General features: G+C 47.9%; 1 protein-coding gene across 1 annotated transcript in view; it reads left to right on the top strand.

The window, feature by feature from the left end:
• KCNA6 (potassium voltage-gated channel subfamily A member 6) overlaps positions 1 to 25,542 on the top strand; it is a 37,055-nt gene extending 11,513 nt beyond the window's left edge. Inside the window, exon 2 of the mRNA XM_013964277.2 lies at positions 25,130 to 25,542. The gene's annotated coding sequence lies outside the window, so the exon portion shown is untranslated. The remainder of the gene's footprint in view (positions 1 to 25,129) is intronic.

Raw genomic sequence — 26,969 nt, 5'->3', positions numbered from 1 at the left:
ATCTGGAAGGGTGTTCGTTTTCTGTTTTATTTTGCTTTTAAAAAGTTTTTTTTTTTTTGGTGTAGACCATTTTTAAAGCCTTTGCTGAATTTGTTACAATGTTGCTTCTGTTTTATGTTTTGGTATTTTGCCTTCATGGCTTATGAGATCTTAGTTCCCGGACCAGGGATTGAACCCGCGCCCCGCTGCACTGAAAGGTGAAATCTTAACCACTGAACTGCCAGGAAGTCCCTGTCTGAAGTCTGGGAGTGAATGACAACCTGCTCTCCTCATGTACACACCTTCCTTTTTATTCTACTTTCAGTTCAGTTCAGTCGCTCAGTTGTGTCTGACTCTTTGCCACTCTGTGGCTTACCTGTCCATCACCAATTCCTGGAGCTTGCTCTAATTCATGTTTATCAAGTTGGTGGTGCCATCCAACCATCTCATCCTCTGTCACTCCCTTCTCCTCCTGCCCTCAGTCTTTCCCAGCATCAAGGTCTTTTCCAACGAGTCAGTTCTTCGCATCAGGTGGCCAAAGTATTGGAGTTTCAGCTTCAGCATCAGTCCTTCCAATGAATATTCAGGGCTGATTTCCTTTAGGATGAACTGGTTTGATCTCCTTGCTGTCCAAGGGACTCTCAAGAGTCTTCTCCAACATCACAGTTCAAAAGCATCAATTCTTTGGCTTGGCACTCAGCTTTCTTTATAGTCCAATGCTCACATCCATACGTGACTACTGGAAAAACCATAGCTTTAACTAGATGGTCCTTTATATTACTAGACATAGCAAAGTAATGTCTCTGCTATGCTGTCTAGGTTGGTCATAGCTTTTCTTCCAAAGAGTAAGTGTCTTTTAATTTCATGGCTGCAATCACCATCTGCAGTGATTTTGGAGCCCCCCAAAATAAAGTCTCTCACTGTTTCCATTGTTTCCCTGTCTGTTTCCCATGAAGTGATGGGACCAGATGCCACGATCTTTGTCTTTTGAATGTTGAGTTTTAAGCCAACTTTTTCCCTCTCCTTTTTCACTTTCATTATGAGGCTCTTTAGTTCTTTGCTTTCTGCCATAAGGATGGTGTCATCTGCATATCTGAGGTTATTGATATTTCTTCCAGCAATCTTGATTCCAGCTTGTGCTTCATCCAGCCCGGGATTTCACATGATGTACTCTGCATAGAAGTTAAATAGGCAGGGTGACAATACACAGCCTTGATGTACTCCTTTCCCAATTTGGAACCAGTCTGTTGTTCCATGTCCAGTTCTGTTGCTTCTTAACCTGCATACAGATTTCTCAGGAGGCAGGTAAGATGGTCTGATATTCCCATCTCTTTAAGAATTTTCCACAGTTTGTTGTGATCCACACAGTCAAAGGGTTTGGCATAGTCAATAAAGCAGAAGTAGATGTTTTTCTGGAACTCCCTTGCTTTTTTGATGATCCAGTGGATGTTGGCAATTTGATCTCTGGTTCCTCTGCCTTTTCTAAATCTTGAACATCTGGAAATTTACGGTTTACTTACTGTTGAAGCCTGGCTTGGAGAACTTTGAACATTGCTTTACTAGCATGTGAGATGAATGCAATTGTGCGGTAGTTTGAGCATTCTTTGGCATTGCCTTTCTTTGAGATTGGAATGAAAACTGACCTTTTCCAGTCCGGTGGCCATTGCTGAATTTTCCGACTTTGTTGGCGTATTGAGTGCAGCACTTTCACAGCATCATCTTTTAGGATTTGAAATAGCTCAACTGGAATTCCATCACCTCCACTAGCTTTTTTCATAGTGATGCTCCCTTAGGCCCACTTGACTTTGCATTCCAGGATGTCTGGCTCTAGGTGAGTGATCACACCATCGTGGTTATCTGGGTCATGAAGATCTTTTTTTGTACTTTACTCTTTATTTTTTCTTTCTGCATCTGTTCTGCCCTGGTACATGGTTTTACATATGTGCAGCATTCCAAACAGCTATCACAAAGTGCCTAACCTGAGATTTCACAGCTACTTCTGACCACATGTCCTAAATCAGAGATGATGGGACACTAAGAAATACTGGACACGACAGTTACGCCTCAGTAAAGGTGGAAAGAATAGAAAAAAATAAAACAGAAGAAATGTTGGAAGAGTTCACAGGCAGCGTTGGATTTTTGTTTTCTTCTGAAGAATAATAGGTCTGGTCTCCTTGGGCCTGTGTTTCAGTTTTCTAACATTGGTCAGAAGCACTGAACATAGTCGCTGCTTCAGAAGGGCGGAGTGATCCCTTTGTTTTAAAAAAATAATTATTATTTATTTGGCTGCACTGGGTCTTAGTTATGGCACGCAGGATCTTTGGTCTTTGTTGCAGCATTCAGTGTCTTGAGTTGAGGCATGTGGGATCTAGTTCCCTGACCAGGGATGGAAACCAGGCCGCCTGCATTGGGAGTGTGGGGTCTTAGTCACTGGGCCACCAGGGAGGCCCCAGGCCGGGTGCTCTTGCCCGGTGCCCATGGAGGCACTGTGCCTGTAGTGTTGGGCTTCTCATGGGAGGAAGACCTCTTCCTACATGTGCATTTGAACCCCAGGCTGGAACATCAGAGGCTGAACCATGGTGCCCTGGTCTCCTCCATCTGGTGACCTGTGGCTGCTAGCTTGTGTGGCCGCTCTTGGAAGCCTTCCTGCGGGATCGTGTTGGACTGAGTCACAGCGGACTCATAGATGGGGGTGGGAGGAGGGTAGTTATCAGACACAGACAGTGGGAGGGAGCGGAGGTGAGGGCTGGCAGCTGGGGAGGAGACAGTCACAACTCCAGACGAGGGATGTCCCTGCAGGGGAGCAGGGACCTCCCGGCAATCAAGAACACGCTCAGTTAATGTGCAAATATAATGTGCAAATATAACATCCTGGGGCTCTCTGCCATCACCCTTGTGTAGGTTCTCAGCACCCGATGTTAGAATTATTGCAATGTTAGTCGCTCAGTCATGTCTGACTCCTTGTGACGCCATGGACTGTAGCCCACCAGGCTCCTCTGTCCATGGACTTCTCTAGGCCAAAATACTGGAGTGGGTAGCCATTTCCTTCCCCAGGGAATCTTCCCGACTTAGGGATCGAACCCAGGTCTCCTGCATTGCAGGCAGAGTCTTTACCATCTAAGCCACAAGGGAAGCCTAAAATTATTGCAATAAGACCATTCAATTTGGGGAAAAAAGAACACCCTAAGTTACATGCGCTGTTCAGTTACGTGGGCAGGGACACAGGTGGGTGTGAAGCAATAAAGGTTTTCCATCTACAATGACTAGAATGAGAAAAAGGCACACTGTGCTGTCGGGCTATTTCCCATTTGAGGATGACCTCCTGCATCTCTGATGTCAGATAACTAGGTGTCCCCTATGCCTGTCGGCTGGGAGCCGGGCAGAATTGAGAGAGGGCATTCCTAAAGTGGGGCCATATGGCTTTTCTGGGTCATCACTTGCTCGCAGCCCGGACTCTGCATCTGTCGGCTGTCTGGGACATCACGACCCCGCTGTCAGCCCCAGACCCCTTCTTGTCCTTCTGAGATTATTCCCAGTGAGTTTCGGCTCCCAGGGGAACTCTTGTGTTTGTGAGATTTACTGGCTGAAAGTTAAATCATTGTAGAATTGGATCCATGTCCAACATATTGCCTTGGGAGGCAGATAAGAAAGTCTCCCTTTTTTTCAGTGCTTTACGGGTAATTTCATTGCGATATTTCAGGGCTAGAATTCAAATGGAAAGTCTCAAAAGCAATTTGAGCTGCAATCAGCTCAAAATCCTCTGGATTCCAAGAGAGGTGAGGTCATCCCTTACCAGGGACAGCTTTCCCTGCAGAAAACCCAAGTTGAAAAAAATTCTATAACCCTTCCTTCCATTCCCCCTAAAATATCTGCTGTTTCCAGGAGTGTGGAAAAAATGAAATCAGATTGGACTTCAAGGAAATCCATCATGGGCCTTCCATCTTAATGCTTCTCTGCCTCACTTTTTCCAATAGGTGCACTTCTAAAAAGTTGCTGTTTTTGTTGTGTGAGTGTGTGTGCATGTGTGTGTATAAAAATAATAGATTCACTTTCTATCAGAGGTGTTTTCAATAGTAGGGAGCCTTTTCACATTAAAAAAATCGCAGTATAGCTAAACTTACATGAGGATATCTGGTCTATAGAAAAAGGAACCTTGACTAGTTCGTGGCACATTTACTATGAATACCATCCTAATTCCCTTTCTCTAATGGTGGGTAAAGGAATACTCTCAGAAAGATTTAAGAAAGAAAGAGCCTTTCTATTTGTTGGCAGAAGCAGGGGATACTTTTCAAAATGCATCTTCAGAAGTGGGAACTTGAGGAGAATCTTACCATTTCCATGACTTTCTTACTGCATTTTGACTCTAGGTGCTGAATCTGCCAGTATTCCGACGTGTTCGAGTTCGGTCACTCAGACCTGTCCGACTCTTTGTGACCCCATGGGCTGTAGCCTGCCAGGCTCCTGATGGGTTGCCATTTCCTCCTCCAGGGAACCTTCCTGGTTCAGGGATCGAACCCACATCTCTTGGGTCTCCTGCATTGGCAGGCAGATTCTTTACCACTGCGCCACCTGGCAGCATGGCATTTTCCGTCCCTGTGGCCGTGTCAGGTGAGGCAGGATGGGAGATTTGAGGACGCAGTTCTGAGCCCCTAGTTTCTCTGTAAACCAAGTCGGAAGAGGTGATCTCAGCAAACCCGGGAGTTGGCGCCCAGTGCTGCCACCCTCTGGCTCTGCTGCCGTGTGGCCTTGGGGGTGTTGGGAACCTCTCTGAGCCTTTTCTTCCCTGTAAAAACATCCCTCATGGTGGCCAGTGGAATGTACTGAGGCAGAGCTGGCCCAGGTGTGTCACACGGCCTGGCAAGCACCCAATCAGAGAGCAGTATTATTTCCATGGTCTCTCTTTTCTTTCCCTGGTTCAGTGGGATGTTGAGGCTTCAACTGGCAAGCATCTGAAAACTGTCCAACCTTTTGGAATGGTGGAAACCACTCGGAGCTCTCATAAATTAGTCTTTTGGGAGATATAAGTATCTATAATAGTTTCTCTTGCTTTGCAAATTTAGATTGGCTGACCACGATCCAGCTATTCAATCATCAGATACTTGACTGTCACAGAGGAGACTCATGGAAAGGGGTTTAATGCCCTTTTCAACTTGAAAACTACTTCCAGGCTAAAAATGCCAGCAGAAGAGAGTATCCAAGGATTCTAGTAAATCCCTTTAAAGAGGACGTAAGCAATGAGGCAGCAGATCCCTGGGAGCAGTGAGAGCTTCCAGCTCCCTTAGGAATTAACTGAGCATGTGAGTAAGTGAGTGTAGACAGATCTGGGGCTCAGCTGGTTACCTGCCTGGCTTCTGGGCCCAGGTGGGGTGCTACCTGGGTTGCCCAGCAGCTCATTGACGTGCCTTTTGTTATGTGTTTGGGGTCGATGTTCTTTGAAATTACAACACAAACTGTTGGGAAATAGGATTCAATTTACAGAGAACGTATTTCTTTATATGCAGCATTTCAGGATGTGTTTCATTTGCATGGAAGTCAGTTGAGCTTCACGGTAAATACGTAAGAATAAGACAAAACGACATGGAATAACTGAGTAAGAAGAGACTTCCAGAAGTCAGGGAATACAGTGCTCTGCCTTGCACTTGAGTAAGTCCCTAATTTTCCCAGGCCTATTCTTCTTCTTTTTAATATTTGCTTATTTATTTGGTTGCACCTGGTCTTAGTTGCGGCACGTGGGATCTAGTTCCCTGACCAGGGATCAAACCCGGGCCCCCTGTATTGGGAGCCCAGAGTCTTAGCCACTGGACCACCAGGAAAATCCCCCAGGCCTCTCCTGAGACTTCCTCAATGAGAATCCGTATCCCACACCCCTTCAAGGATATGTGTTTGGGCTTCACAGCCTTTGTTGTCGGGACTTTTTCCTCCTATGTCAGTTACACATCGCCTGTGGTACTTTAACTTCCTCGTATTTTTCCTTCTGCTGCAATGTATACTGACCAGATTACCTAGAATAGCTCCTTCTGTCAGTTCCTCAAGGTGATCTGCCGAGCACCAGTCCAACATTCCCATGGGAACAGAATCTCTGGGCGTGATGCCCGTTTCAGAAATGATGGTCCTAGTGGTTAAGAATCTGCCTTGTGATGCAGGGAATGCAAGTTCGACCCCTGGTCAGAGAACTAAGACTCCTCATGCCGAGGGACAGCTAAGCCTGCGCACCACGACTACCGAGCCCACGTGCTCCAGCACCCACGAGCAGCAACTGGAGAGTCTGTGGGCCGCAAGAAAAGATCCTGCACAAAACAAGGAAGCTCCCAGGAGCTGCAACTAAGACCCGACCCAGCCAAATAGCACTGCCTCTGAGAGACACAGAAGGCATATATGCAGAAGAGTAAAGCCTCTGAGAAGTCCTGCAGCGAGTAAAGCTATTTCCCTTCTCAAGTCAGTGCTGTTCAAAGTTTTGTTTTTTTTTTTTAACCTCAGAAGCTCCACCTCTTTTTGGAGGGAACTTCTATTCATGTCCCACAAAAAAACCCCTGTAATCCAAGGAATATTAATACATTTCGAGAAACTCAAAGAGATCTGAAACTCCCGGCAATGGATTTGAGTCTGTGAAACCTCAGCCCTTTAAATAAAGTCTTCTCAAATGGATCGTTGTGGACCTCCTTAGCAACCGTCTTCAAGTTTTCCACACTCCTCTGAAGTTTGTGCAGAGGCTTACAGAATCAGTGAGTTGATAAGGCTCTGAATAATGCGGAAGGAGACATTCCCTCCCCTGGTGACCTTGCTCTTAAGTAGAGGTCCTTGAGAAAAAGAACTGGAAGCGTTGTTCTTCATTAGAGGTGAACTTTATGTTCTGCTTTGCTTGCAAGTGGCCACGCTCCACATACACTTCGCCGATGGATGACTGGCTTCAGGGTTGCCTTACGGTGCTTGCAGTTTGATTTCCATGCACGTCGTTAACCAAATCAGAGATCGCACGCCTGTGTGCTGAGCTGAGCCGCTTCAGTCTCGCCTGACTCTGTGCGACCTCATGGACTGTAGCCCACCAGGCTCCTCTGTCCATGGGATTCTCCAGGCAAGAATACTGGAGTGGGTTGTCATTTCCTTCTCCAGGTAATCTTCCCGAACCAGGGATCGAACCCAGGCCCCCCTGGGTCTCCTGAATTGTAGGCAGATTCTTTACCGCTGAGCTGCTGGGGAAGTCCCTTCTGTGCTTAGAGACAAAAGGAGGGGATGTGGTTGCTCTTGACCTGCTGTTGCCTTTGTCTCGGCTCCTGTTCTGGACATCCTGGACTGTGCGTGAGGAGGAGCTTCTGATAACTGATGGTTTCGTCTTTAAATCCACCAAGAGTCAGAACAAGTGGACTGTGGACAAAGTGGAAATCACATTTAATTCTGGGTCTGTCACTGGCTTCGGAGAAGGCAATGGCACCCCACTCCAGTATTCTTGCCTGGAAAATCCATGGACGGAGGAGCCTGGTGGGCTGCCGTCTATGGGGTCGCACAGAGTCGAACACGACTGAAGTGACTTAGCAGCAGCAGCAGCAGCAGCTGTCACTGGCTTGCTGTGACCCTGAGCAGGTTGCCTGCCTGGCACTGGGCAGGGATTAACTGTCAGTATGATTCTGTCCCAGAGTCTTCATCTGTACAGTGAGGTGGTTGCATTAGACAATTTTTGAGCTTTTGCTGGAAAATTCTATGGGCGCTCAAGCCTATTCATTAAATGTACAGCTGGTTCCCTTGATCGCTTGGCCAACTTTATTGCTTGACTTTTGCCACTAGAGTGATCTTTCAAAGAGAGAGTGGGCGTTAACTTACAATTTCAACTTTACATAGAATCATTCAGTTTTAGAGGTTATCTGCTCCAGTCTCTTATTTTACAAAGATCAGAACTTAACACTTTAAAAATATACTGAGCTGGTTATAGCAAAGTCTTGGAAGCGGTCATAGCTTTTTCTGTGATACCGAGTATGATAAATCTCTTCCCTCTGCTTCTCAGTTACTTTCCCTCTCTCTCTATCTTCCCTCTTCCCGCCTCCTCTCCATCTTTCCTCCTTCCCTCCCTTCCTTCCTTCCTGTTTGCTTAGATGAAGTCTTTCTTAGTCATTAAGTGATTTCTTAATCTTTTAAATCTCAGAGTAGCAAAATGAGCGTTCCTCGGTGTTGTCTGTGTCAGAAGCTTGGCTTTATGACTGGAAAGACGCGGGGTGTGGACGGCGCTTCTGTGTTAAGGAGAAGGAGGGAATGCAGACCAGCAAAGATGCTGATCTAGTGTCCTCCTGGCTCTCTGGCTCCCCACTTGCAGAGGGAGCCTGCAGAAAAGACAAAGCCAGGTAGGTACAGCTCTTTGGTGTCTTCAAAGTAGGAGCTGCCTCTTGCTGTTTCTGGGTAACCCCGAGGGCGGTGTTGGACTGTTTGCTAGGATGTTCCCACTGAGCCATGCAGTTTCTCTGATAGGAAGGCCTGTCCAGCTCTGCCCTTTCAGCTCAGTCCCAGGAGCTGGGGCTGCACTTCGGGACCAGGGTCCTTGTTGAGCTGGCTCCCGGTCCTGCCCAGCTCCCAGGTCCTGGTGCTTTTTGGTGTTTGTGCCTCATCTTTATCCCGTTTTGCCTCGCTTCCTACTGCGGGTGCAGCCTGACAAGCAGCAGAGGGCTGGCCAGAAACAGAGGAAGCCCATGTGAACTCCGAGCGTGCTGTTTGAGCAAACGGCTTGAAACAAACAGTTTTATTTACTGACTTTAAAAGTTGCATCTGCTCATTATGGAAAACTAGTGCAATTTAGAAAAACATAAGGAAGAAAATAAAAGTTCCCACAGTCCCATAACCAGAGACTTTCAGTGTGGGTATTTTGTTGGTTTTTCTTCCAGACCAGCTCTGTCTCTGCATCTCTCTCTGTTGAGATCCATTTTGTATTTCATTAAAAAAAAAAAAAAAGCTCCATATTTTGCCTCTAATTTTCTCATGCAGTTATCACATAGATGCACCATCATTTTGGTAACCTACCGCCTACTGTGGGTCATTCTGGTTGTTTGCTAGCTTTTTGTTCTAAATGATGCTACGGTGGATATTTTTCCTCTATATAAGTGATGACATTTATGATTCTGTCCTTAGGTTGTGTTCTTCCAAGAGTCAAGTAGCATAGATAAATTGAGCAAATTATTTTCTATACCTCAGCTTCCTCACCTATCATAAAGCAACAGCAGAAACAACAAGAGACACTTCACCAGCGTGGCGGATGCAGCCACATTTCTAAGCGCGTCGCCTGCTCCGATTTGTTTGCTTTCCCAGCAGCTCTGTGAGAACCTCCACCCCAGAGGAGCCGCTGGTGCAAGTCTCATGGTCCAGGCATTCTAGCTGTAGCATCCTTGCTCTTAACTTCCCCGTGAGACGGGGAACAGTCTCCTGATCTCTATCCGGTCCTAAGGTCATCTTCATCATTTATTTCTACACTAGTCGTGTTCCCAAGTAACACGGTTGCCTGGTGTGAGTTCTTGACTCCTTAAATCCTTGAATCCTCTTCACCCTGGCATTTGTGTGTTTAATGGGATTGGAGTGTGTGTGTGTGTGTGTGCACGTACACACACTTATGTAATCTCAGGAATGGAGCAGAGCCAACGAGAGAGGATGGGGCAGAAAAGCCTGGATATCTGTTGACAAAACAATGAAGTGTGGTTATTCGGTGTCATTCGTTAAGGATAACTCATCTCAGCCTCTATGGCTGGGAAATTGGTCATGTTAGAATCGGGCGGTCAGTCCAGTGGAGCAGGAATGGGGTGGGGAGCGCTGTCCAGTGCCACCCTGTCCCCAGAGCACATGTCTGCATGTATTCCCTGAAGAGGGCACATCCCCTCCCCGAGTGGCTCTGTCCACAGCAAGGTGATGCCCGCAGGTGTGACTGTTCATCCTGCAAGGAAGAGGGGATCACAGACTCGTCACAGAATGACGGTCCGGGCTGCCTCATCATGGTGTTCAATACAGAGACCACTCGGCCTCCCAGAAACCCTGACGCAGGATCTGGGAGAAGCTGAGGGTCTGCTTTCTCTAAGACGTGTGTGCCGCATGACTGTCTTCAGGAAACCTGAGGAGATCTGAGGTGGTGGGTCTCCACCTTTCCAGTGCTTCAGAATCCCCCTGAAGTGTTAGTCACTTCAGTCACGACCGACTCTTTGTGACCCCATTGACTGTAGCCTGCTAGGTTCCTCTGTCCATGGGTATTCTCTAGGCAAGAATACTAGAATGGGTTGCCATGCCCTCCTCCAGGGGATCTTCCCAACCCAGGGATTGAACCCAGGTCTCCTGCATTGCAGGCAGACTCTTTACCTTCTGAGCCACCAGGGAAGCCTGAATCACCCTGCTGCTGCTGCTGCTGCAAAGTCGCTTCAGTTGTGTCTGATTCTGTGTGACCCAACAGACAGCAGCCCACCAGGCTCCCCTGTCCCTGGGATTCTCCAGGCAAGAACACTGGAGTGGGTTGCCATTTCCTTCTCCAATGCATGAAAGTGAAAAGTGAAAGTGAAGTCGCTCAGTCGTGTCCAACTGTCTGCGATCCCATGGATTGCAGCCTACCAGGCTCCTCCGTCCATGGGATTTTCCAGGCAAGAGTACTGGAGTGGGGTGCCATTGCCTTCTCCGGAATCACACTAGGAGCTTTATTTTAAAAAGTACTGCTTTCTGCCCCTTTTGCTGGCTTAACGCCTTCTCGCTTCTCCAGTTTGAACCACTGATCTAAGATGGAGTCAAGAAGCAACTTAAAAAACAAGCTTCTCGAGAGACTGTAGGGCACAGCCATATTTGGGGACCACTGGTCTAGGAGGTTCTAGCCCCCATGCTTTTATACCTTCACCTGTAAGTGCCCTTCACATTTTACAAAGCTCTTTCACAACAGAACATCACAACAGTTCACCGAGACCAGCAGAACAGGCATTTTTATGACTTTCCTCGGCCCAGAGAGGTTGACTGGGTTGCCCGAGGTGGCACAGCTTCCCCACCAGTCAGAGCAGATTCCCTGCCCAGCCCCGGCCAGTCCCACCCAACCCTTTGGGAAGGGGCAGCCTCCCTTCCCCAGAAGATCTTGCAGGATGGAATTATCTCAGCCCCCTTCTTGTGGAGCTTCCTTCTGTGCCTTCTCACCCACATCCCTTCTACTGCAGCCCTGCCTCCTCCTCAGAGAGCTCCTCGTGAAATGGTGCCAGTCACCTCTTTTCCCCAAGCTCCACCCCCACATAACAGATGGCCCCAAGGACAGAGAGGTCTGACCCCCAGCCCTAGCCCTAGCCTTTCGTGGCCGATCCTCTGCATTAGTGCATGGCAGCAGCCAGCAGAGCTGCGTCCAGCAGCAGCTGTCTGGGACTCCCTCTGCTTTTCCCCTGCTGTCACCTCCTGTCTGAATTCTCCCTCCACCACCAAAGCTTCTCTCCTGCACCTACTCCCCTCCCGCCCTGCCCCCAGGATAGCCTTCAGGCCCACCTGAGTCCTTCCTGTGAGCCCCTGCAGTGGCGGGTCTCCTCTCTGGACATCTGGGACAGACTGGTGCTTGACAGTGTGGACCAGGTTGAGGAGGACAGAAGCAGGTACCTGTATATGCTCTTCTCTATCCATCCTCTGCCCAGGAACCAGCTATTGGCTCACACTCTCCCCCGACTCAAAGCGACGACTTCTGCTTCTCTTTCCTCTTCCTTCCCTTGTTCGAACCTTTCCCCTCATGCAGGCGGGATCCTGGACCAGCTCCCAGGGACTGCAGGCTCCGAGTCAGAACCCTGCAGCCTTGGTCCCTGGGATGCTGAGAGGGGGGCGGGGGTAGGGAGGAGGCGGGGTTTTGTGTTGCAGGCTGCAGAGCTGTCCCGGGGGGAGGTGCAGGTGCGGAGGCCCTGCTTCCCTTTACTTGCTAAGCATCCTTGTGAGAGGGGACGGCACCCCCTGGCAGATACCAGCAGCGACTGCAGCATCAGAGCAGGTTCCAACCCTGCCTCTCTGACTCGCTAGCCTCAAGACCTTCTTTCTTCTTTGATGCTTTGTGTTCCTCAGCTATAACATGGAGAGCATCGTGCTTAAAAACTTAAACAAAACTGGCTTTTCTGGGCACAGAGAGGCAGGGCAGGGGATGGCAGCAGTTCTGAGAATCGGTAGGATGGAGGAAACGCCTTATTCAGTGTCTGGTACCCACTCATTCTTTCTTAACAGACATTTATAATGGGCCCACGTGAGCCAAACCCTGAAGGTGAGCAGGGCTTAAAATCTTGAGAAAGGAGGTACACGGCAGACGTGAGTAGATAGCTGGCCACAGCACAGTGTGCTCAGTGGTGGAAGCTACGGGGACAGGCTTTCCGTGAAGCCTGCGCCGTCATTCCCTCTCATCACCCCTGAGCTCTGATTGTAGGTTGCTGTTGTTGTTTACTCAATCGTGTCTGATTCTCTGCGACCCCATGGACTGCAGCACGCCAGGCTTCCCTGGCCTTCACCATCTTCCGGAGCTTGCTCAAACTCGTGTCCATTTGTCGGTGATGCACAGACAGACACTGATGCAGGAATCAGGGGACAACTTAATTAGCATCAAAGCAGCACTCAGATCCTGCAGCTCGGGCTGCTGGGGTAAAAGGCCGAGCTGAAACATGCAGCTGGGACTGCAGGCAAAGTGGGGAGGGACTCTTACTCCTTTCTACCTTGGAAGGAGCTTCCAGATCACATTGCAAAGGACAGAGCAGGAAGTTTGAACCACTTTTGCCCATGACCGTGATGGAGGGCTTCCCTTGTAGCTCAGCTGGTAAAGAATCCACCTGCAATGCAGGAGATCCTGGTTCGATTCCTGGGTTGGGAAGATCTGCTGGAGAAAGGATAAGCTACCCACTCCAGTATTCTTGGCCTTCCCTGGTGGCTCAGCTGGTAAAGAATCTGCCTGCGATGTGGGAAACCTGAGTTCAATCCCTGGGTTGGGAAGACCCCTTGGAGAAGAGAATGGCTACCCACTCCAGGATTCTGGCCTGGAGAATTCCATAGACTGTATAGTCCATGGGGTCACAAAGAGTTGGACACAACTGAGTAACTTTCACTTTCACTTCATGATGCAAGGCTCAGGGGATCCTGCTCTCTGGGGCTTGGCCCCCCCCTGCCTTACCTCATGTCCACAGAAGGCTGCAGTGGTTCCAGAAATCACGTCCTCATACCACCATGTCCAAAGGCAGGAAGAGAAGAATGAGGAAACAAGAATCTGACCAGCTCTCTTAGAGGTGACTTGCAGAAGGAGGAGAGAGAGCAAGACTCTGAAAATTGCAGTGGTCGACATTCCCAGCGACTTAATCCTTCCTTGGAAATCGTATGCAAGATGCTTCTGGTAAGAAAGGTAGAGAATTCTCCTGGAGGCTGGAGGGAGTCAGGGGAGGTTTCCCAAAGAAGTCAGTATATCAGCTGGGCCTCGCAAGATGAATAGGAGTTTTCAGGATTGAACATTCTCAATAGAAGGAATAACTTGAGCAAAGGCACAGGGACTTGGGACTTCCCTAGAGGTGCAGTTGTTAAGACTCTGCACAGGTTTGATCCCTGAGCTGGAAACTAAGATCCCACATGTTGCAAAAAAAAAACACAAAAGGTTCAGGGACCCAAGAAAAGGAGGATGTGTTCAAGGAACTGGGAGCTGGGAACACATAGGGTGGGACAGAGTATACTGCAGAGGCTGGAGAGAGAGGTTGGATTCAGGTGGTGATGAGCCGTGACACTGTTAGGGGCTGGATTCGTTCTGACACCCGTGGGAGCCGCAGGAGCTGTCGGTCAGAGGCAGGACCTGCTGAGATGTCTTTTGGGAATGATCCCTCTGGCTGAAGTGAGGACTGGAGTGGAAATGAGGCTCGAGACCCCGTGCTCTGCAGTGGCCGGCATGGCACATTGTGGGGAAGCGTGGTGGGGGTGGTCCGCCAAGTTTTCGTCACTGACATTGTTCATCATTGCTGGCACAGGTGACCTCTGGCCAGGTTATTGTGAACAGGGCAGTCCTTTATTGCCCCTGCAAGGGCAGACTTGTCTTAATGCACTGCTCCTGGTGTGCCCCCGAAGGAAGGCTCCTACAGGAATCCAGGTAAATAGAGGAGGTTCTGGTCATGTGTGCCGGGAGCTCTTGGATGGCTGAGCACTGGCTCTACGGTTTGGAGGTGGATTTGAAAAGAGCCTTTGTACTTGAGGTGCTGTGGCGCCAGGCTGCAGAAGCTGTCTGCCTCCAGGAGTTTCTTGAAAGTGGAAGCTGCCCACGTGTGTGTGCTTGGAGGGTGTGGAGTGGGAATGGGGTGGGGGGAGTTGTCACCATCCTGCTGACCTCAGGGGCACAGGTCTCACAAACCCATCTCCTCTGGCCACCTTGTCTCCCCTGGATCTTCTCTGGGAGCCCGAGAAGCCCTCCTTCCACCGCTGAGAGCCAGTGGGAAGGAACAGCCACTCTTTTGTCCCTGGAACTTTCTCCGAAAAGAGTCAGGGCTGCCAGGAAATCATCAAGGGGAGGTGTTTGACAAGCAGGGTTATTCAGAAGGAAAAGCCTTGCCTGCCAGCCTCCATCCCCCAGGCTTCCATAGGCGCTGACTCCCACCTTTGCTGCCTAGGGAGCTGTAGCATCATGCCATCCTTGCCCAGGGTAGGGGGTGGGCAGCAGGGATTAATGTGGGTGCTCTCAGTGGGGAACTGAACCTGAGGAAAGCAAGACTGCTTCCCTTGACCTCCGATGGCTCTGTAACCTAAATAAAATGTGATTCAATGGACCAGGTGACTTAGTTGCCTCTGAAAAGTGAAGAAATCTCCCTGCAATGCAGGAGACGTAGGTTCGATCCCTGGGTTGGGAAGATCCCCTGTAGAGAGGCATGGCAACCCACTCCAGCATTCTTGACTGGAGAATTCCATGGACAGAGGAGCCTGGAAGTCTACAGTTCATGGGGTCACAAAGAGTCAAACACAACTTAGCAGGACTGTGAAAAGCAGGACACTTTATCTGTTTGCTCCTGGCCTGCCTGCCTGTGAACAGTCTATCTTTATGGATCTGTTGTACCTCGGTTTCTTGGAGTGAAGTTGGGTTACTGTGAGAAATAACAAACTGGATGCATTGTACACTGGATGCCATGTCCTGGGTAAATGCGCATGAACAATTCTGCTACATTTTCATATAATTATACGAAACAGAAGTGACTTATTGGAAATCTGGTGATAGCTCACGTCCAGCTTACACAGTGTCCTTATAAAGTGGAAAATCTGCAGCTTTCCAGCTAATTTCACCAATGGAGTCAGCTTTGACTTATGCTTCGGAGGGTCAGTTCAGTTCAGTTCAGTTCATTTCAGTCTCTCTGTCGTGTCCAACTCTTTGTGACCCCATGAATCACAGCACGCCAGGCCTCCCTGTCCATCACCAACTCCTGGAGTTCACTCAAACTCACGTCCATTGAGTTGGTGAGGCCATCCAGCCATCTCATCCTCTGTCGTCCCCTTCTCCTCCTGCCTCCCAATGCTTCCCAGCATCAGAGTCTTTTCCAATGAATCAACTCTTCTCATCAGGTGGCCAAAATATTGGAGTTTCAGCTTTAGCATCAGTCCTTCCAAAGAGCACCCAGGACTGATCTCCTTTAGAATGGACTGGTTGGATCTCCTCGCAGTCCAAGGGACTCTCAAGAGTCTTCTCCAACACCACAGTTCAAAAGCATCAATTCTTCAGTGCTCAGCTTTGTTCACAGTCCAACTCTCACATCCATACATGACCACTGGAAGAACCATAACCTTGACTAGACAAACCTTTGTTGGCAAAGTAATGTCTCTGCTTTTGAATATGCTATCTAGGTTGCATAACTTCCCTTCCAAGGAGTAAGCGTCTTTTAATTTCATGGCTGCAGTCACCATCTGCAGTGATTTTGGAGCCCCAAAGAATAAAGTCTGACACTTTGGAGGTTACATGATGCTAATGGGCATTTGGCATGACTCAAGTGAGCCCCGAACCTGCTCTCAGATCTGCTTGGAAATCAGAGGAACATGGTAGCACTGAGGGGACTTCCTCCATCCACTTTAGTTTTTAATTTTTAAAAAAATTACTTTATTTTTGGTTGTGCTGGGTTGTCACTGCTGTGCGCTGCTTTCTCTAGTTGCAGAGAGTGGGGTCTGCTCTCTGTTGAGTTCACAGGCTTCTCATTGCAGTGGCTTCTTTGTTGAAGAGCGAGGGCCCTACATACGCAGGCTTCCGTAGTTGCAGAGCCTGCTGAGTGCAGGCTCCAGTAGTTGTGGCGAACGAGCTTAGTTGCTTCGAGGTCTGCAGAACTTCCCAGACCAGGGATGCAACCCACATACGTTGCACGGCAGATTCTTAACCGCTGGACCACTAGTGAAGCCTCTCCTCCCACTTTAAACAAGGTTCTGTTTGTGTGCTGTTCCTATGCTTGGCTTCTATCAGGGATATTTGTGGGAGGTAAGTTTCTGTTTTTTTTTTTCTTTCTTTCTTTCTTTTTTTAAAACTCAACTGGTAGTACACCCAAGCCCAATAAAAGAATTCTGTCTCTAGTGCGAGACTGGAATTTAGAATTCTAAGTCTAGACAGGATGGTAGTGTGGCATACTGGTGGAATGTGGGGCCGGTGTCTTGGTTTCCTATTCTGTCCATCTAGCGGGGTGATTTGAGGGTAATTATTTAGCCTTATGGTGCCTCAGATTCTTCATCTGTGAAACAGAGAAAATAATGTCTATCTCAAAGGACGAGCGGGCTTATTCATGAGATAACATATTTAAAATATCTTGAACACACCAAGTGATGAGCAAAGGATAGCTATTATTTTAATTGGGCTGCAGAACGTAGGTGTTAGTGATTCTATAATTAAATGGGTCCAGTTAGCTTTCTTTGGGTTACAAGAGACTAAAATGTCTGGCTCAAACTAATTTATTCCAAAAGGGAAATCTACTACTCATAAATTCATGTAAAATTGGGCTTTGGTTAGGAGAGATACCATAGAATAGGCCAAAGCATGGACAGCTGTAGGGGGTGAATGACTCTGTTGGTGGTTTAATTGCTAAGTCCTGTCCGACTCTTGTGACCCCATGGACTGTAGCCTCCCATGCTCTGCAGTTTGTGGGACTTGCCAAGCAATAATACTTATGTTCATGGGATTTCCACTTGTGTTCATGGGACTTCCTAGGCAAGGAGTGGGTTCCCATTTCCTTCTGTAGGAGATCTTCCCAACTCAGGGATCGAACCTACGACTCTCGCATCTCCTGCAGTGCAGGCGGATTCTTTCCGCTGAGCCTCCAGGGAGGCCTGAATTGTAAGGCTTACAGAGGCCTTCCATAGTAAGGCCCAAATTTTAACAAAATGAAAGTACTAGAATGCCTAGATAATGTAATGAATAGCTCTAACTGCTGAATTTTTGTAAGGTATTGAAAAAAGCTGACTATGAGATATTCAGGCTGTCCCCAGGAGGCCAATGCAAGAAGCAGGACAAAATCATTAAACACAGGACACATCCTATGTGTGCTGGATGCATGCCAACCTCCTCTTTAGGCTCAGGGTATATCTACCCATGAAATCCTATCTGTTCCTATAAATGTTTCCAGTTAGTGTTATTAGACTCAATTAGTTTCATTCTCATATCCATTAAATTAACCAGAGCCTGTCCTGGAACATTCAAAATAAGTCTAAGGTCCATAGTATGTTACTTGAAAATAATACAATTCTTTTGAAAAATCGGGCTTCAGGTACAGTGTGATCCAGGAAATAGATTTTTTTTTTCATTTCTTTTAATGTAATTCTGCTGTTCATATGGACTGCAGATGGTGATATGACGGCCAGTAGCTTTAGGCATATATCCTCCCGGGTTCTAGTCCCATAAACAGAGTCTTTTATTGACTGGAAAAAAAATCCATGGTCTGATTTTCATTGGTCAGAATTTCACCTCATTTTCTTGTCTAATTGGACATATCTGGGTCATATGCACACTCTTGGAGCCAAGGTTGGGGTCAGTTTTATCCAAAGCACATGGACTGAGTATGCAGTGTGGAGACTGTTTTTCTAGAGGAGAGTTGGTGCTCCATGAGGAGGAGAAGGAATAACATAGATGTTGGGTAACTAAAAATATATCAACCACCCTCCCAAAACAAACTAAATAGTGACTATTTATTATATCCAGGTTCTTCTGCGCCTCTTTTAGCAAGAGAAAAATATCATAGCTTAGGTAAATCAGCACCGAAATAGTACAAGGAACACGGCTCTGACTTTAAGTAAGGTGTTTCTAAAACCACACGTGGGCTTGCCGCTTTAGCTTTTTAGATTATCAAAGAATACTTTTGTATAATTCTTTTTTAAAAGTTACTGGTACATTTTCCCCCAACTTGTAATAGCTTTACTATTTTATTCTGATTATTAGGATAACATAGTTGACTCTTGAACAATGGATTTGAATGAAATGGGTCTACTTTTATGCAGATTTTTTTTTCAATAAATACGTGTACTACCGTACATAGTCCGAGGCTGGTTGAATCTGAGAATACAGAGGGCTGGCTGTAATGTTATAGTCAGATTTTTGATTGCGTGGAGAGTGGACACCCCAGATTCCTTTGTTGTTCAAAGTTCGACTGTATATGCAAAAAGGTGTATATCATAAAATAAACGTCACCAATAATCCCACAGTCCAGGGGTAATTCCTGTCATCATAGTATAATTATTCCAGATGATTTGTGTGTGTGTGTTTATATGTGTCTTGTACGTATAAAACACTTAGCTAAAAATAAAGTCAAACATAAACTTATGAATACTTAATTACCTTTTAAGCTCAATTATATATTCTGGGCTTCCCTGGTGGCTCAGATGGTAAAGACTCTGCCTGCCAATGCAGGAAACCTGGGTTCAATCCCTGGGTTTCGAAGACCCTCTGGTGAAGGAAATGGCAACCCACTCCAGTATTCTTGCCTGGGAAATCCCATGGTCAGAGGAGCCTGGTGGGCTACAGTCCATGGGGTCACAAGGAGTTGGACGTGACAGCAACTAAACAGCAACAGAACATTCATGCATCTTTTTAAAAAATTAAAAAAATATATTTTTGGTTATACTGTGCAGCATGTGGGATCTTAGTTCCCCAACCAGGGATGGAACCAGCACCCCTGACATGGAAAGGTGAAGTCTTAACCACTGGTCCACCAGGGAAGTCCTCTATAACATGTATTTTTAAAGGTGCTTTCCTCTTACTGTTTTCAAAGTCTAAAGCAGTTCAGGCTTTTGAAACACAACACAGGCAGCCTCTGCTTATAAATAGAATAGTACAGTTTGTCTGCTGAGCTCAAAAGCTTCAGAAAGAACTCAATTTAAAGATATATACCCTTCATAAATTGAATACTTATCTATCAAAGCAATAGATGTCCTAAATCATCTTTTCGGCATGCAAAAGCACCTTGTGGGGATATAAAGTGTGCCCGTTGGCATTTATACACAGGTACATGTGCATAAGAAGCAGACTGGAGGTGTATTAACAGCAATAATAGTCATAGCTACCGGTTACTGAACACTGTGCTGTAGTAAAATATTATCATAAATCCTCACACTGTAGGCAGCCTCCATTATTATTATTGCCACCTATCAGATGAGACTGCATAAGTAACTGGGCTCAACCTGGATCTGTGTGGCTCCAAAGGCAAAATGATTCTGTCTGAGTGGAAGGGATGTGTGTCAAGTTCAGTTTCCTTTTATAGTTTTCCTTTATAGTTCCTCCACTGCGTAAAATGAGTATGTACGTTTTAGGATCAGAAAGGTTATTTCCACCTTGAGAATTTATAGTGCGTGGTCAATGGATAGAGATGGACAACAGAAGGAATCGCCAGCTCTAGGTGAGACTGTTTATGTCACCTGCCGGCTTTGAGTTGGGAAGGGTGGCTGTTCACTAGATACACATTAAATGGTATCTTGTGTAGCTTGTATTTTGTTGCTAATTATAATGTTCACATGCTCTTTAAAAAAAAAACAAAAACTTTTGACTTTATATTGGAGCATACTTGATTCAGGGCTTCTCCAGTGGTTCAGCCATAAAGAATCTGTCTGCAATGCAGAAGCCTCAGATGTGGGTTCGATTCCTGGGTCGGGAAGATCCCCTGGATTAGGGCATGGCAACCCACTCTAGTATTCTTGCCTGGAGAATCCTGGAGGACCTGGTGGTCAGAGGACCTGATGAGCTACAGTCCATGGGGTCGCAGAGAGTCTGACATGACTGAAGCGACTTAGCATGCACGCACTGTTGATTTCAAAGGTGGTGACAGTTTCAGGAGTACAGCGAAGTGATTCGGTTTTAGATTTTCCCGCTTAGGTTGTTACATAATACTGAACAGAGTTCCTTGTGCTTTATATACAGTAGGTCCTGTTGGTCGTCCATTCAAAATATACCAGTGTGTACATGTCAGTCCCAAACTCCCTAACTCTCCCTTCCCCCTACCCTTCCCTTCTGGTAACCACAAGTTCTCTAAGTCTGTGAGACTGCTTCTGTTTTGTCAATGAAATCATTTGGATCATTTCCTTTTAGCTTCCACGTATAAGCATTATCATAGGGTATTTTTCTTTCTCTGACTGGCTTCACTCAGCATGGCAATCTCTAGGTCCGTCCGTGTTGCTGCAGATGGCATTATTCCACTCTTTTTCATGGCTGATATATATATCTCACATCTTCTTTATCCATTCCGCTGTCAACAGGCATTTAGGTTGCTTCCATGTCCTGGCCACACACTCTTAAAGATAATGGCGAACCTTAAGCCTTGGGGGAGACTGGCAGCCTCCCTGTTGGTGTCTGGAGCATGACAGAGCCCTCACTTTGCTGCGAGTCATATCTCTGTCTCTCTGGGGATGCACAGGGTTTGGTGACATACCCCAGAGGAGCAGAAACTTTGATCAAGCTCAAAGTTTCAAAGAATGCCAAATTCCACATCACTCACAGATAGGCTGAGTGGTTGGAAACCAGTTGGTGAGCCTACCTCTGAAAACAGTGATAAGACCAGCGGGTGCAGACACGAGATTGAAGTGGTCAGTGGTTCACACTGGGTCCAGCAAGAAGCCGAATCGTCCAGATTCTTCTGGTCCTTGCCTTCCCCTGCCCATGTGGCATGGTCCATGTTCTCGAGACTGCGGCCCTTTTGAAGATGTGACCCCCCTCCCTGCCAACAGAAATTGCCAGGAGTTGATTTTAGGGGCAAAGGAAGGGGTGTTTGAAAAATACATGCATGAGAATTCTCACATTTAGTTGCTCAACTGTGCTACATTGGAAACATAAGAATTTAAGACTCCCCCTGATTATTTTAGCTTGTGTCTGAAGGGGATAAAGGAGACAGTCTGACGGCCTTACTCTTTAAAAGGAACTTTAAAGAACGTTTGATTTTGCATACGATTCTGAATAAGTAGGAAGAAATGGGTGAATTAAAACTTGCTTTACTCAGCAAACGGTTAAATGAATACTGAATTACCAGGTAGTCCCTAATTGTGCAGGAAGTGTACACAAATGGTGCTCAGCGTTAGGTGTTCAAATTTAGAACCCACGATGCCCTATCTTATGCTGGGTTTGGAATTTCATGTGTTAGCTGCAACAAACGGTCATTCTCACGGTGGCCCTGTCTCTTGGCCTGTGGCACTGTCTTTTCTGTGTAGTCATGTGCATGCAATAATTCAGCTACTCCATTGCATGTTTTGCCTTTGTTTTAGAAAATTGAGGGGGACACAGAAAAGTTAAGAGCGCCAAGCGATGATGTTAGTAGAGCTGAGACAAGGTAAGAATCATTAGGTTTGCCGGAAGTGCTATATCTTTAGCTTCAATCAGCGGTTCACTGGGATGCAGCCAGTTGAATCTGTTGGATTATGAAGGGAGGAAGCATATTGAAAAATCATGTGTGAAGTGCTGGAAATAGACCTGGATGCTTGTATCTGCCCGGCAAAGCGTGAGGAAGGATTTCATCAGACCTTAGCACTCTGGGATAGAAACCCCACACAACATATAATCTTTTGCACATTTTACATAAATACACATTTCCAGAAATTATGCGTGAAGATGGGAACTGCAAGTTTAGAGAGGTGTGAGCGGAAGGGCTTTAAAAAAAGCACGCAGTCTCCGAATCCTAGAGTTTTAAAGCAGAAAGGAATGTTATGCGCCCCCCAAGCAATACATATTGATTGTTGCTGTAGCAAAAGGTAGTGGTTCAACAGATTCAGTGTTTATTCACTGGGCTCCTGTGTGTGCTTGGCAGTGGTGATAGAATGATACATGAAATGAGAACGACAAATAAAATGATAAGTGAAGTCATGAAAAATGATTTCTTCCTTTGACAGAATTGGTGATCATCATGAGGTGTGTGTGTGCTGATGGGGTCTAAGGAAGCAGATGTTAACCTAGTAAACCCCAACGTAACACTACAGCTGTGATCAGTGTTGCAAAGCACGGATATCCACATACCTGAGCTACCAGGGCCTGAAATGGGGGGATTTGACTTAATGATATTCGAATGATGAAAAGGGAATTGAACAGGCAAAGGTTCCAGAAACAGCATTCTAGGCAGAGTGAACTATATCCACAGGCCCTGTGATGGGATTAACACAGTGAGTACAGAGATGGGGTTGCCAAGGGAACAAGGGAAAGGGTGCCCGGGAAGCAAGGAGGTCTCACCACAGTGTAGTGGGCTGGACGCACTGTATGGATCCAGGTGGACTGGTCACGGAATTTTTGCTGGCATCCAGGTGGATGATGGCATTAGAACCCTAATGATGGAGACAGAAGGAGGTGAACGGATTTGACAGCAATGGGGGAGGTGAGCGCTTCCAGCCTTGCGGTGAATCAGAGATGTGGTGGGTTAGAGGGAAAGAGGTGGACGAGAGGAAGGAGGTGATTTTTTTAGGATTGATAATACAAAAGAATAGGAAATCCAGTGCTCACTTCTTTAGTATTGCGACGAAGTATGATTGGAGCTGGGGAAGGTGCAAACAGCATAGTTAAAACATTCTCATTTTTATTCGAGACACACACACAACACAGTTTGAAAAGCTGCATAACGCTGTAAGGCTTTTAGGGAAACCCGGCAGGCTCCACCCCTCTTCTCACCATGAATCCAAGACCTCAGAGGCCAGCGCTTTCAATTATTTTAAGTTACTTTCTGGCATTTCCCTTCATTTTTCTCTGTAAATACTGATGTTATTCCCTAATTTGTTTTTTCAGCTAATAAATATTGATAAAGCACCTGAGCACAGCACACACAGTAGAGAAAAATATACAGAGTAAACAAAAACACACATACAAATACACGCGGTGAACAAAACCCCCGCCCTCACGAGGCCGTCGCTCCAGTGTGGAGGATGCCTAAAGGTTTAAATAAAACATCGCTGTCAGCCTCTCACTGTGTAGAGGCAGCGCTCCGTAGGGATGCAAGTGTTAGTCGCTCAGTCGTGTCCAGCTCTTTGCGACCCCATGGACTGTAGCCCACCAGGCTCTTATGGTTATAGGTAATATGGTGAAGAATAGGCATCCATGGGTGTCCTGTGGGCACTGCTGGGGAGGAATGTAGAGGTCAGTAAGGGAAGGAGGGGAAAGGGATGACCCACCCGAGAAACAGCATCTGAGCAAAGACTGGAAAGATTGAGGGGAGAGCCCTGTGGGTGTGAGGGGAGAGGGCATTCCAGGCCAGGGCAACAGCGAGTACAGAGGCCCTGAGGTTGGAGGAGGTTGGGGGTCACTGAGGGTCCAAACAGCAGAGAGGCCCTTGCTGCTGGAATGAGGTGAGTAGGGAGGGCCCTGGGGGTGAGGTCGGCTTGGTGGGGTGGGGAAGCCCAATGGGTAGGGTTTTGTGGGCTGCTGGAATGACCTCAGCTTCTACGCTGAGTGATGGGACGGCACCTCATGTCTTGACTGGAAACCATATTCCCACTTATCCTGCTTCCAGCATACTTTTTGGTTTAATCAGTCTTCAGGGTTCCTACCATGATCACTATCAAATATTATTTCCTGGATTGCCAGCATCATTTGTTTTAGATTCCACGTCAGGTGATGTCATATGATATTTGTCTTTCTCTGTCTGACTCTCTTCACTTAGTAGGGTCATCTCTAGGTCCATCCGTCTTGATGCAAGAGGCGTTATTGCATTCTTTTGCATGGTTGAGTAGTATTCCGTGGTGGACGTGTACCGCATCTTTATCCATTTATCTGTTGATGAACCCAGGCTGCTTCCATGTCTTGGCTATTGGGAATAGTGCTGCTATAAACATAGGGGTGCAAGCACCTCTTCAAATCAGATAAACGTCCCCTCTTTTGACCGAGTGGCAGAGGGGTAGGGGCTTGGTTTTGTGGGAGTGGGCAGGATACCTGGAGGAATTTGTCCAAGGCAACCCTGGCCTAATCTTGAAGGGCTTTGTGGGAGTTACAGGGACATGCCGGCACATCCAGGTGGCTTTTTCAGCCCAGGGCACAGTAGATACAAACCTTCAACATGGAATACTGGGCTCCCAATCTCACATGATTTCCAGTAGAAAACAATGATGTCTGATATCACATGGGACAGACTGCAAAGGCTTCAGGAATCAGAAGAGAGAGAGATCCATTGTGTTGGTGTGGCCAGGGAGGCTCCGGGAGGCTCTGGGGCTCAGCTGGGCCAGGAGGGATGGGGAGGGGATGGAGGGAGGTTGAGGCAAGAGGCAGGAGGTTCTGGTGGGCCGAGGTTGAGTAGCCAGGCTGTGGCAAGAACACTTTCATGGAAGGATGGTGTGCTTGATGGATGCCGAGGGTCAAGATGAGCCCTGGAACCCAGGAGAACGGTGTTAGCATCCAAAAGAAGGGAGCTCAGCTGATAAAAGAATGAAGCTTCGTCTTCCTGGGCTTGGGAGTTGAATGAATTGCTTGGACCTGATTTTGGAGACTGAGGGGCCATTACAGGTGGAGTATTTGTGGTCATGTATAAAGGCAGCTTCTGCAGGAGGCTTTCAGGGCTCAGCAGTTACTAATGGGCTGTGGGGACTCTTGCGGAGCCTGTGGGGTGGGAGGTGTGGTTTGAGTGAACCAGAGAGTCCAGGGACGGGGCAGGTGGGGGACCAGCATGCAGAGGAAACAAGAAAGAGGCTGGAGCTCCGTCCCAGGTCTCCTGGGGCCACTCCTTACGCAACCAAGCCTCCCATCACTAACTCACCTCTTTTTCTTCTGATTTGTCCCTGGCAGGGAAGAAAGAAAGAGGCCGGCCCAGAATTCCAAACCAGGAGACCTACACCTGTATTTCTGATAGTGGCTGGACAAAGAGGACCAGGACCCTCAACTTCTCCAGAAGACGAGACACCTCCCCCCCCCACCCTCCTGGGGTGGACGGGCCTGACGCTCCTCCAGTGGCCTCCCATGAGCCATGACCAGGCTGGAAAAAACTGGGACAGGCCCCATGGGCATTTAAAGATGGGACTTGGGATACTGGGCTGAGGCTGGGGCAGAGAGGTGACAGAAGAACTGAGGGTGCAGACAGAAGAAACCAGGTGTGGCGGGGTCAGGGGTCGAGTGATGCCAGCGAGTGCATGGCTGTGCTGCAGGACCGTCCAGGAAGAGGGTGGCCACGAAGGACTCACAATAAACACACCCGGAGTCTCGGAGGCTGTATGTTTCAGTGCGTGAAAACACCAATGGCTAAGCTGAGCAGATGTGCCAAGCCGTGACAAAGGCAGGCAGGTACCCGATGCTGGACACTTGGTCAGCATCCCAGGGGCCACCCACAGATGGCATCAGAAAAAGGGGTTGAGTCCCCTCCACGGTGACCCTTCCCTGGACAGGGGACATTCTCCAAGGAGGCCAGGTGTGTCACCCGAGGTCAAAGAGTGGTCTGCCTGCAGGCAGATGTCGAGGCCAGGTGATGAAGCCGTGTACAGGGTCTTCCAGGACAGCAGGGGCTTCTTTCTAGAGTGTGACCCACTCCACTCCTGGCCTGTCCCGTGGGGAAAGAGAGCAATTCCACTTCTGGGATGTCCCTCCTTCTCACCTCTGTCCCTCCTTGCAGCAACCGTCCAGGGTGCTCTAGGGGGGACATTCCCAAGAGCGCCCACTCATCCAAGTGTCTTGTCCTCTTGGTGACAAAACGCGTGAGGCTGATTTTCTTGCCTTGGGCTTGCTTTTCTAACTAGGTGTTGCCAGGGTCACTGTCTGCTTTCATGCCGGGCCCTCCCAGATCTGAGTGCTGGGTCACCAAACGGCTGCCTTGGCAGCGGGGACCATCTCCTCAGCCACATGCCCACCTGATGTCTGGTGAAGCCCCAGACGTGGACTCGTCACTCACGAAGTATCTGGTGAACGAGTAAGGTTGTGAATGAATGAATGTAGGCTCTGGTTACTATACACAGTTAGCACTTGTTTAGTCGCTAAGTCGTGTCCGACTCTTTGTGACTCCGTGGACTGTAGCCCACCAGGCTCCTCTGTCCATGGGATATCCCAGGTAAGAGTACTGGAGTGGGTTCCCATTCCCTTCTCCAAGGATCTTCCAGACCCAGGGATCGAATCTGTGTCTCCTGCATTGGCAGGCAGATTCTTTACCGTTGAGCCACCTGGGAAGCCAGAGTGGTCAAGGAATGAGGGAGGTCTTCTGGATGAAAAGGCCTGGGGGTGAGAGGCTTGCTGGCGTCTTCTAGGAGCGCAAGGGGGCCAGCATGGCTGGAAGGCAGTGAGCCTGCAGGGCACAAGGTCAAGGTGAGCTGAGCGCCGAGGGTTGTCCAGCCAGGCAGGGCCTTGGAGGCACTGAAAAGACTTTGCCTGGACTTGGACTTGGAGGGTTAGCCATTCCTCCAGGGTTCTGAGCGGAGAAGGGATGTGATCAGACTTAAAATTGAACAGACTTTCCAGTTGGGAAGCTGGTGGGATAACCTAGGTGAGAGCGGCTGGTGGTTGAACTCTGCTGTCTGCAGTCGGCGGGTAGTGATGAGAAGCACAGATTCTGCATAACTTTGAAAAGAGAATCAACAGGAGGGATTGGGTGTGGGGTTAAGAGAAAGAGTGAAGGCAAGGATGACTTCCAGCCTGTGGGGGAGAG

This window comes from Capra hircus, chromosome 5 (genome assembly GCF_001704415.2).
Source record: "Capra hircus breed San Clemente chromosome 5, ASM170441v1, whole genome shotgun sequence".
Lineage (NCBI taxonomy): Eukaryota > Metazoa > Chordata > Mammalia > Artiodactyla > Bovidae > Capra > Capra hircus.
Note: the sequence above shows the minus strand (reverse complement) of the source record. Positions and strands in the feature narration are given on the sequence as shown.